This window comes from Canis aureus, chromosome 5, assembly GCF_053574225.1.
Source record: "Canis aureus isolate CA01 chromosome 5, VMU_Caureus_v.1.0, whole genome shotgun sequence".
Taxonomy (NCBI): domain Eukaryota; kingdom Metazoa; phylum Chordata; class Mammalia; order Carnivora; family Canidae; genus Canis; species Canis aureus.
The window spans coordinates 54217969-54228127 of NC_135615.1; the positions used below are offsets into that span (position 1 = coordinate 54217969).

At 49.7% G+C, this 10159-nt stretch overlaps 1 protein-coding gene across 5 annotated transcripts in view; it reads left to right on the plus strand.

Annotated features, from left to right (window-relative positions):
* The first annotated feature begins 2236 nt into the window (after positions 1–2236).
* Positions 2237–10159, plus strand: part of PIK3R1 (phosphoinositide-3-kinase regulatory subunit 1) — an 81340-nt gene continuing 73417 nt past the window's right edge. The window contains exons 1-2 of one of the 5 annotated variants that reach the window (XM_077898038.1): positions 2371–2389; positions 3679–3806. The gene's annotated coding sequence lies outside the window, so the exon portion shown is untranslated. Of the gene's footprint in view, positions 2390–3206; positions 3807–6695; positions 6720–10159 lie in introns of those variants that run through there. The other 4 variants (XM_077898036.1, XM_077898037.1, XM_077898040.1 and 1 more) reach the window with 4 other exon arrangements.

A 10159-nucleotide genomic window follows, 5' to 3' on the forward strand; every position in this document is an offset into this window, starting at 1 on the left:
GCGGATTTCAGCCTGTGTTCCCAGATGCCCTAGGCCCAGAGCAAAGTCTTCCAAACCTTAGCTTCCCTGAGACTACTGGGAAGGCTTATTTAAAAAGATTGCTAGGCTCCAGCCCCAGCATTTCTGATTCAGTAAGGATAGAGAAAATGCATTTGCAACACACCCCAGGAGAGAATAACGTGGATTGCACAAAGACCTTAGAGGTTCTTCTTGACCTCACCACGTGGCTTCATATCCCAGTTACATCTTGCAAGTCCAGATAAGATTTTATTCAGGAAAAAGGTTTACTTTAAAGTTTGAGTACTGGTGTTTTGTTGCTTTTTATTATTTCATAGAAATCGATGGAAAATGAAAATTAAGAAAGCTAATGTTAGTGATACGGGGGGCAGATGTCAATATGGATGAAACAAAGACTGAAATTACTGAGTTTGTCAAAAAGAGAGCCCCATTGTCCTCCCAAGGCACACTCTTTGGACTTAGGCTCTGTGGTTCAGTGCGATGGAAAATATTAAATATAAATTGCTGAAGACCATCTTTAAAAAAAAAAAAAGGAAGGGAGCTCAATTAAAGATTTCATGCTTTTTTAAGTTTGAGGGGAATAGATCCCCAACCTAACGGTACATAAGTACCTTTCCAGGAACTCATCATGTGTAAGAAGAGGAGGTGGCTGGCAAGGTTTCTTCAGATGAAAGCCTAAAGGAAACTAAACATCACAGCAGTTACAGCTCAACTTATTGGGTTGGGTCAAAGTAATTCTACAGGGTGAGACGCTTCACTTATGGAGCGGAGGCAAACAACACATGAGGCCCTTCATTTCATAGAGTAGGTGGAAAGGCCACGGCTTGGGTGAACTTTTAGATAAAGTGGATTCTTAAACATGAAGGTAGCTCTCTATTTCTCTGTCTGTACAAGAGACCCGTTGGAGTTACAGAAAGGCCAGGACCCAAAACCTCAAGTAGGACTCACTTTCCTGTTAAGAGTGTGAGTCGCCTTTAAAAATGATTTTATTTTTGGACGATACTCAGGTTTCAGGATATTCTTTACTTCTGACACCCACAGGAATAAAAGCACCAAGTTCAGGGTTTGACAGAAGTCTAAATGCTTGTTAAAAAAAAAGAAAAAAAAAGAATATCCTTGCAAGAAAATTAAGAGCTGTAGAAAGGGCTCAGAAGTGCTGATAGAGGAATCTGGGAATAGAGGTTTAAAAAGCAGACCCCTACCCAGCCTAAGAGTAAAGGGCAGACTTAACACAGGTTGTTGGCCTTCCACCTTGGCCTCATTGTTAGGTCTGAACCAACTTCAGGGTTTTTTGGGTTTTTTTTGTTGTTGTTGTTGTTTTAGCAACTTAGTAATGATTCTTGGTGGAAGAACCTGCATTTGACATCAGATTTTCGGGACGTTGTAATTCCCGGGAGCTTGCACTGCCCGCACCCTGAGCAGCGAGAGGGGCCGCGGTCCGCCCGCCCGCCGCACATCTGCTGGCGGAGCCGAGGCTGGAAGGCACCGGCCGGCGCGCGCCCCCGTCCGCATACGCTTCCCTGTCCGCGGGCCCGCCTGGCTCCCGGCGGCGGCGCGGGCTGCAGGGGCTCGCGGCGGGCAGCGGCGCCCGCCCCTCCGGCTCCGGGTCCAACCCTGCCTTCAGCCCCGGGCGCCACGCGGGCGGCGCGACGGGGACTGCGGGGCCTCCTCGCGTCGCCGAGCCGGGACCCCGGGGCGTCCCCGCCGCCGGCACTCCGCTGGGCGCTGGGGGCTCGTCTGCCGACGCCCGGGTTAGGGACGCAGCCTGCAGGTCGGGGCTCGTCCTCCACGTCCTCCGGGCCCGGACACGCCGGCCGCGGCCGTGGGGCGGGCGAGCGCGGAGCAAGGCGCTCCCGGCGGAGGCAGCGCGCGGCCCGGGTGCCCGGGGCATCCCCGCGGCGGGGGGGCGGGGGGCGGAAGGCCGGCGGGGCGGGCGGCAGGAAGGGTCGGCGGCGCCCGAGCTCCGCCCCTCCGGCCGCCAGCCCGCGGGCCCGCACGGTGAGTGGCAGCGGCCGGGGGGCGGCGCCAGCGGAGGGGGCGGGGCCGCGCGCGCTGATTGGCGGCGGGGGCGGGGGCGGGGCCGGCGGCGGGGCGGGGGCGGCGGCGGGGCGGGGCCGGGGCGGGCCGGGGGCGGGGCGGGCCGCGGGCGCTGGAGCTGCGGGCGGACAGGCGGACGGGCGGGCGGCTTGGGCGGCTGCAGCGGAGTCGGAGGAGGCGGCGGGCGCGGCGAGCGCGGCGGGCTAGCGGGTCGGAGGCGCCGCGCTCGGACCGGGGACGGCGAGCGGGTCGGGGCCGGGTCAGAGGCGCGTCGGAGGCCGCCGCCGCTGCAGCCCGGGCCCCCGCGGAGGAAGGAAGCCGGCCGGCGGGGGAGGTAGGCGGCGGCGGCGGGTCCGGGTGTGTGTGCGCCCGGGAGGGGGAGGCCGTGCGTGCGCGCGGCGGCGGCCGCTCTCTTCCTGTCACCAGCCGCCGCCGCTGCAGAGCCGAGCCGGGAGGGAAGCGGGCCGCCGGCCTCACGGGTTCGCGGCCCGGCCCTGCGTGCTCCGGCCGCCCCCGAGCTCCCGAGTCCCGGGCCCTGTTCGGCGCTGGCCCTGCACGCCGCCGGGCTCCGAGCGCCCCGAGTTGCGGGCGCTGCGGGGCCCGTCCGCACCCCTCCGCTCCCGCGCACTTGGGAGGATCCTTACGGTCGCCGGCTGCGGTTTTCCGGGGTCCTTCACCGAGGAGAGCGCGCAGCCCGTTGCCCTGGAGTCAGCGGCGGGAGCGGAGCCTTCCCCGCGTCCTCCGGCTGCAGCGGGGTCGCTGCCCGGGCCCTTCCGCGGGGCGGCGGGGGTCCCCGGAGCTCGCCCCGAGCCCCCGCCCTCCGGAGCTGCCGGCCTCGTCTTCCGGGGTGGGGGAAGTGCGCCTCGGGGCGTCTGGGGCGGCCGGGCCTGGGCCGGTCGCAGGAGGCTCACATCGAGCGGGGTCCTCGGAACTGCCCGGAAATCCAGCTCCCGGGCGCGCGGGGAGAGCCTGGAGGGAGCTGCCCGGCGCCCTGGAGCCGGCCGGGGAGGGCCGGGCCGTCGTGGGGGACCGTCGGGCCACCCAATCCTGGCATTCGGTCCCCCAGGGCAGGAGGTGCCCCGCAGATCCCAGGACAAAGAGCCCCGGGGAGCCCAGGCCGGCCGCTCCGCACGACCCCACGGGTCCCCGGGATCCACACGCCGGTGGCCGGAATTCCAGCCCGAAATGCGAGGGTGGGAGTGGAAGGGCTGTCACACGAGTGCACAGCGCGTGTGAGCTGGACCTGGGGGACAGTCTTCGGCTTCCCTGAGTGCTATTAATATCAAAAAGGTCTCCCTCCACCCGTTAATCCCCGGTGGAGCTGCAGCACCTTTGGTGGTTTGAGTTTATTCTTCATCTGGGGGCTTTGGAAGCGACACGTTGGGTTTGTTTGTTTGTTTGTTTGTTTTTGGTATTTTTTCTATTTTCTTTTTCTGTCCCGTTCCTCTCCTCTTTGTCATTCAGTGCGAAGTAGGACTGGATAAAGCAGTTCCGGGTTTTGAGTGCAGCAGAAGACTGTCATTTCAGTGTAATGAGGTTCAAGTTTTTAGTTATGAGGCGGGACATTCGCCAAGCTTATTGACCCGGGCTTTTATGTTGGATTCTATTTTAATGTTTCATTAGCTTTGGGTCGCGTTTTGCAACTTTAAAGACGGGTAGAGAAGATGGGAGAAGACGGGAGAAGACAAGTTCATTTCTAAGGCATGCTGTTACGGTAATGGATCTTCAAGGTGGGAATCATTGGGAATTTGGTGAGTTCTCCCCAGAAGGCCACAGATGGGTTTTTATCTTTAAAAAAAGAACCTCCTCCCCATATGGGTTTTGATAGGTTACACTGTTCTTGAAATAAAACAGCTAAAAATCAGTAGAGGGTAGTTTCTTAGAAATAGAAGTTGCCTACACTTGGGGGAGCAAGTGTTTTTCGTTGTTACAAAGAAAATACCCTACGATCAGTTTGAGGGGCGGGGGTGGTGTCCCTCAGAAGTTTGAGAAGGTGTGTTTGGTTCAGAATCAAGCTTTTTTACTGGAAAGGTCAGTAGAGGAAACTACCTGCTTTGCAGAATTGTTGGGTTGTGTCACTGCTGGCCTCTTCAGCTTTTATATGCCAGTTGCAGGTAGGTCATAGATAGTGATCATTTTTTTCATGACAATGTGTATAGGTTTTTCGGTGATTGGAAGGAAGATACCGGTATATCATATTGGCTTTCCAAGTGTGACGTGCTTTTGCTTTTTAACTTCCATCTTGATTTGGAACCTGTTCTTGTCAGTTGCATAACAGAACTCTAGTGTACACATGTCTATCTGCTCTTTTATCTGCTTTTGTAAAATGATATTATCACTGTGTCTTCACATCTGTGATGCTGATAGTGTGAAAAAGCACTTCACTTCCCATCAATTAATTGTCTTCACCATTTTTCGAAATTTCTATTTATTAAGATCAGGAAATCCCCGTAGCATAAAGTTACTTTTGGGGGACAGAAGTGGTACAGATATGTTATAGTGAATACATATTCTGGTTTGGTAGTGGTGCCTTGTAGTATGTGTGCATTTATCTCCTGGAAATGCCGAGTTTTGAAGAGTTTTGTATCTTAAATGCAAACATACACCAGCTGCCCAAAACTCGTGTTATTAAAAGTGACCATACGTGTAATTACACTTTTCCACGAATTCCGTGTAATTTTAAAGGTACCGTGTTGGTTAGAATGTCCTTTTTTTTTTTTTTCTTAGGTAGTTCAGGGATCAGGTTCTAAAAAGATATCCACTCTGAAAGATTGTCCACTTGCTCATTAAAACAGGGAAAATTTCAGTTCACCTTTTGTTGTGTTTGCATTTTGTGATCTCCAGAATGCATTGTATTTAATAAAGAGATGATGAATGAGCATATTTAAAGAAACTGATTTTATGGTCAGGTATGTGATAAAAAGCTGAGATAATGGTTGCATTTGTGGTTTTGTTTTTAATTCTCTCACCTGTGGGCATACACCATGCAGAAGAAAATGGAAAGTGCTTTTCGCTGTACGTTACACGTTTTAGACAGGCTCCCCACAGATTTCTCTGTTTGGAAGGGCACAGGGATTTGCCAGTGAACTCAAGAGAATGGAGCCTCTTAGTGAAGCTCTCAGAAAATGAGGTTTTTTCTTATCAGTGGAAGGAATGGCTTGTCAATTCAGTTTTTTACCTTAGAAGGCACAAGATAAATTATATAAATTTTTAATCAGAAACTTGGGTTGTAAGTAATTTTTAAAATATTCATATTATTTATTGCTTTTTTTGTCTGGCTCCTCCACCTACATCAGTGTGATTTCTTGCTATGCCTCAGCCATCTCTCTTACTGGAATTATTTGCCTAGAAGAATGGCGATTAAAGGCCATTTCACGTGCATTATGCCAAATGAGCTGAAAAATAGGCGACGTAATTACTCATAAACTTGTCTGGCTTATGTTAGTTTTTTTTTTTTTTTTCTTTCCCCATGTATACAGTGAGCATAGCATAGTTTTTGCTGAAAAAAAAAATACTGCTATAAAAACATCTTTGGAGATTTTACCCTCCCAGCATTGTTTTCCTTAAAGTAAACCAAATACATACCCACAGGCACCGGTAGTCAAAATAGGTTCTGGTTAAGGATCACCCCCAGAGGGTACTGGCCGAAGTGTGAAGAGACTCCCCCAGTGTTCAAGAGTGAGTTAATAAAGCGAGGTGCCTGTGCAGGCAAGCCTTGTCCCTCCCCTTCCTGGCTGGACCTCATGGTCCAGACCCTGAACCCAGTGCCCCCCAGGAGCTAGGGCTGAAACCTCAGGCGGCAGCTACCTTTAGTCCCTGGAGGACCTTTTCTTTCCTCCATGAGGGCAGCTAGGGAGCAGCCACCTAACCCTGTTGAAGAGCAGCATTGGCCCCTCCCCTGTTTCCTTTGCCCTGACCTCTCTGGAGCCATCCCTCTCCCTGGGGCTCAGAGACAACTAGGTGGGCAAAGTCCACAGGCAGCCTTTTTGTCTCTCCTAATTCTGAAAAAGGAGTTAAAGGGACAGCCGAGAGTTTAATTTGGGGCTAACTTGAGGATTCCTTTACAAGAATTTGCAAGCTTTTAGAAGCAGTGCAAAAAAAAAAAAAAATTCCTAGCAAATATTTCTGTTTCAAATATGAATTGTATAAATGGCAGTAAGAGATGCTGGATACTAGTAGTGACGACAGTAGTAATGGTGGCAGTAATGACACAGCTGTGTGACATCAAGCAGATTGTTTAACTTTTCTGTGCTTGTTTCCTCATCTGCAGAATGGGGATGGTCATTGCAGTAAGGGTTCATTGAGTCCATCTGTGCAAAAGTCTTAAGAGCTGCGGCTGGCCCCTAGTAAACACTGTGGTAGTGTTAATTATATTAAGCTCTAATTATCAAGACAGAGCTAAGTACTTTACATACGCAATTTCATATAATCTTCCTAGTAACCCTGGGAGGTGTAGGTTTGCTTATTGTGTGTTTCACAAATGATAAAATTGTGCCACGGAGAGATCTGAGTAACTTGCCCAAGGTTAAAAATCCCGACAGGGATGGGGATGGCTGCCTGCATCTGAAGCTCAGTGCTTACACTAATCGTCTCATTACTTTAGGGTTGATCTAACTTCGCTCTAACTTGGATTTTTATGATGTCCAGGACACCGTATTTGAAAGGTGAAGGGATTTTTATTTTTATTTTTAAAATATTTTATTTATTTGAGAGAGAGAGCGCGCATGAGCAAGAGGAGGGGCAAAGAAAGCAGCAGATTCCCTGCTGAGCTAGGAGCCCAAAGTGGGCTCCATCCCAGGATCCTGGGATCAGGACCTGAGCCGAAGGCAGATGCTGAACCCACTGAGCCCCGCAGGTGCCCCAGAAAGGTGAAGAGATTTTTCAATGATGGTTTGGTTTTTTAGGACTCTGAATTTAGGCTGAGAGCCTGCCCTGGACTCAGAGCTAGCCTAGGGAGGATGGAGAAGTAGAAGGTAGGCAAGTGTGGATTAGGGCCCAGGAAGCCTCCATGGTTTTTGCAGCTGAGATGTAGACCCAGTGTGTGCTGGGATCCAGTACCAAGCTGCTCAATTAATCACAGGAATAGAATCGTATGCTTGGAGTGAATTCCTGATTGATTTAAAGTGATTTAAAAATATCCTGTATCCCTGTCTCGCCACCAAGTTTGCTAAATCCTTGTCCTTTGTAAAAGGAGAATGAGTAAGTTAGCAAAGTCAGAGGACTTTTCAAAGAATTTGGTTTGGTTCTTTGCCAGAATGCCTGCGGGTTAGAGGGTTCAATTGAAAATTCACATCCAGGCCCTTGTATGTTAAGAAGTCACGGGTTGCTGATTGTCAGGCATCAAACACAACTTTATTCTGAGGAACAAAATAAGAATGGCACAGTATCTTCTGTGAAAATATACATTGATCAGTGGTGTGGCAGGCAGGCAGCCTTTAAAGGGATTGAAAGACTAGAACACAGTAGTTACCCTTAAAGAAATTTCTAACTGTTGCATGTGATGTTATGTAAGAGTAAGTTAGTTATTTGTTTATAAGATTCCTTTATCTCTTTTGTTACAATAACTTACATATGCACCAGCTTGGCTCCTAGATCCTAAAATCCACATTGCTTATTTGAAAACAGTGAATGATGGACGGGTGGGTATTAGCCACACACAAAACCCTTACTATGTTAGCAATTATGTTGGAGCTAGGTGGAAGTAGTTCCTTGGACCCGTAAATGTAGCCAAAGAGATTGGAGGCATAGTGTTGTGAATCTGGGCCACATATATCCTGTGGACCTCGGTAGTTCAGGCTCCTGATTGATCCTGGGAGGGTTACGTTGCCCAGGGACTGGCAGTGTCTGAGGCTGCTGAGCCTTCTGCAGTCCTGGGGAGAACTTGAAGGTGAGAGGAAAAAAAAAAAAGGGAATTGGCCAGTTGTCTAGATGTGATAATTCTTGTGACTGTGAATTAATGCTTCGCGTATTCCCCTGTGGAGGAGCTGAGCTGTTAGGAACCGTGCATTCGGGGTCTGGGATATCGGGAGGGGGGCCTAAATGCCAGGAGGAGTACAGGTGGCAGAAAGCTTCAGCTCGGAGAGCAGAAGTGGGCAGGATTCCAGAAGTGGGCAGCCTTCCAGAAGTGATGTGCCCAGTATCCTCTCATTCACTAGTTTATAGACTTCGTTGGCAAGGAGGCGCTTTACTGAAGTCTCTTTGAAAGAAAAATTTGCATTGTCCAAGATACTGGGCCCTGAACTCGATGGAACTGCTGCCAAGTTGTGGTGGCTTTTTTTGGGCAGGTGTGTTTGTAAAAGAGCCACAAACACTACCAGGCCACCCTACAGAGAGTAAATAAAAAGCAGACATTTAGGGTTAAGCTGAGGGGTCAGAAGGTGCAGGCAAAAGTACCTGCATCGTGGACCCCGTGGACCTACCTGGGCTGTCGTTGGTCATCAAAGCAAGGTGAATTTGGGCAGTAGATTCTGGTGATGGCGAAAGCGGTGGCCTTGGAACCCAACTTCTTGCATGAGAATTGTGATTCCACCTCTCCATTGCTGAGTTTAGTGATCATGGCCAAGGTACTAAATTCTCTGCACCTCAGTTTCCTCCTGTGCGAGGTGAGAATGCTGGTAGCACTGCCTCAGGGCTCTGCTGAGTATTGAACTTGCTGATACGCATGCAGTTCCTAACCCGCAGTAGGTGCTAATGGTTTAGGGGTTAGTACACAGGGCTCCCACCACGCGTTAGATGAGGATTGAGTAGATGAGCACATGCGGCACTTCCACGATGACCACGGTGAAGGGGACAATCATCAAGATGGGCATGTGCCTGCCTCCTCCCCGGCCAAGGCCTCTCTGCACTTTGCCACGGGACACTGTGCAGTCTCTGCCCCGATGACTAGTCAGCTCTCCATTCTCTTACAAGGTTGCTCTCCATCCACTTAGTTGGCACTGACTTTTGGCCAACCTTGAATTGTTTTGATTGATCTTCCGGGCCTTGACATCGTGGAGTCACAGAAGACGTGAATGGTGTGTTCTTATAATCCTAGCATCGTAGAAGATGAGGGCTTTTGTTGATTTGGGGTTTTTTGTTTTTTTATTTTTTGTTTTTTAAAATCAGATGCAGGCCCAGAATTCTGTACGGGATTCCTCTCACACAGAAAGTAAGGTTCTCCTTTTAAAAACAGTGAGGGGAAAAAAAAAAACAAAACAGTGAGGGGTAGGAATTCATAATCATGTAGGTCTCTGGCACCTGGGTTGGGGATTGCTACCCTCCATCATTGGGCTCCTCGTGGAGTCTTTTCTTTTGGGGGTGGGGCACAGGTTTAGCTTCAGGCTGACATCCACACGGTTTTCAGGTTTGTAAAACCTGGACCAGACGTGGGGCCTCTCCTTAGTGTAGTGCCCCCTGTTTAGGAACATGCACATCTGCACAGGTGTGCTGTGATCAGGGGCCCGGTGGTTGCCGAGGGCCTTGTAGGGGAGAGAGTAATTATGAGAGAGAGACAGGGAGGGGGAGAAGGAGGATATAATAACTCTCCATTCTGTTAATCTCACCAAACTGGCCCACTGGGTTGAAATAGAACAAGCCATAGGCAGCAGCTGGTGGAAAGATCTATCCAACCTACTAGTTGAGGATTTTTTTTTTCCCCCAAAAAAAGACCTACATTGCCAGGAAAAGCTAACAAAAATTTCAAGGCAGATTTGGAGGAATTAAATTATTCTTAGGCATGTTGCCTGGTTTCCAGGCATTTAGGGATATGTAAATGTTCATGTTCTTCAGAGTTCTGTGTCTCATTTGTACAGAGTACATTAGTACTAAAAATGAGATTTGCTAGTTCTACATTTTTTATGTGAATTTCTGCAGTGGATGTTTGATTCAGGATCCATCAAAAGGAGAAGTTGTCTTCAAACATAATATAGTTTATTTTTCTAATACACCCTGCTGGTTGCTTTAGGTTTTGTTTTGTTTTCCATTTAATCTGATAATGAAATACAAATAGAATACTATCTCAAATTAATATTCTTACTACTCAGAAGTTTCCAATGTTTGTTTTTTGCTTCTTTTAATATTAACTCTCCTAGGAGTGTCATTGGACTCCCACAGAGAGGCTCTAACC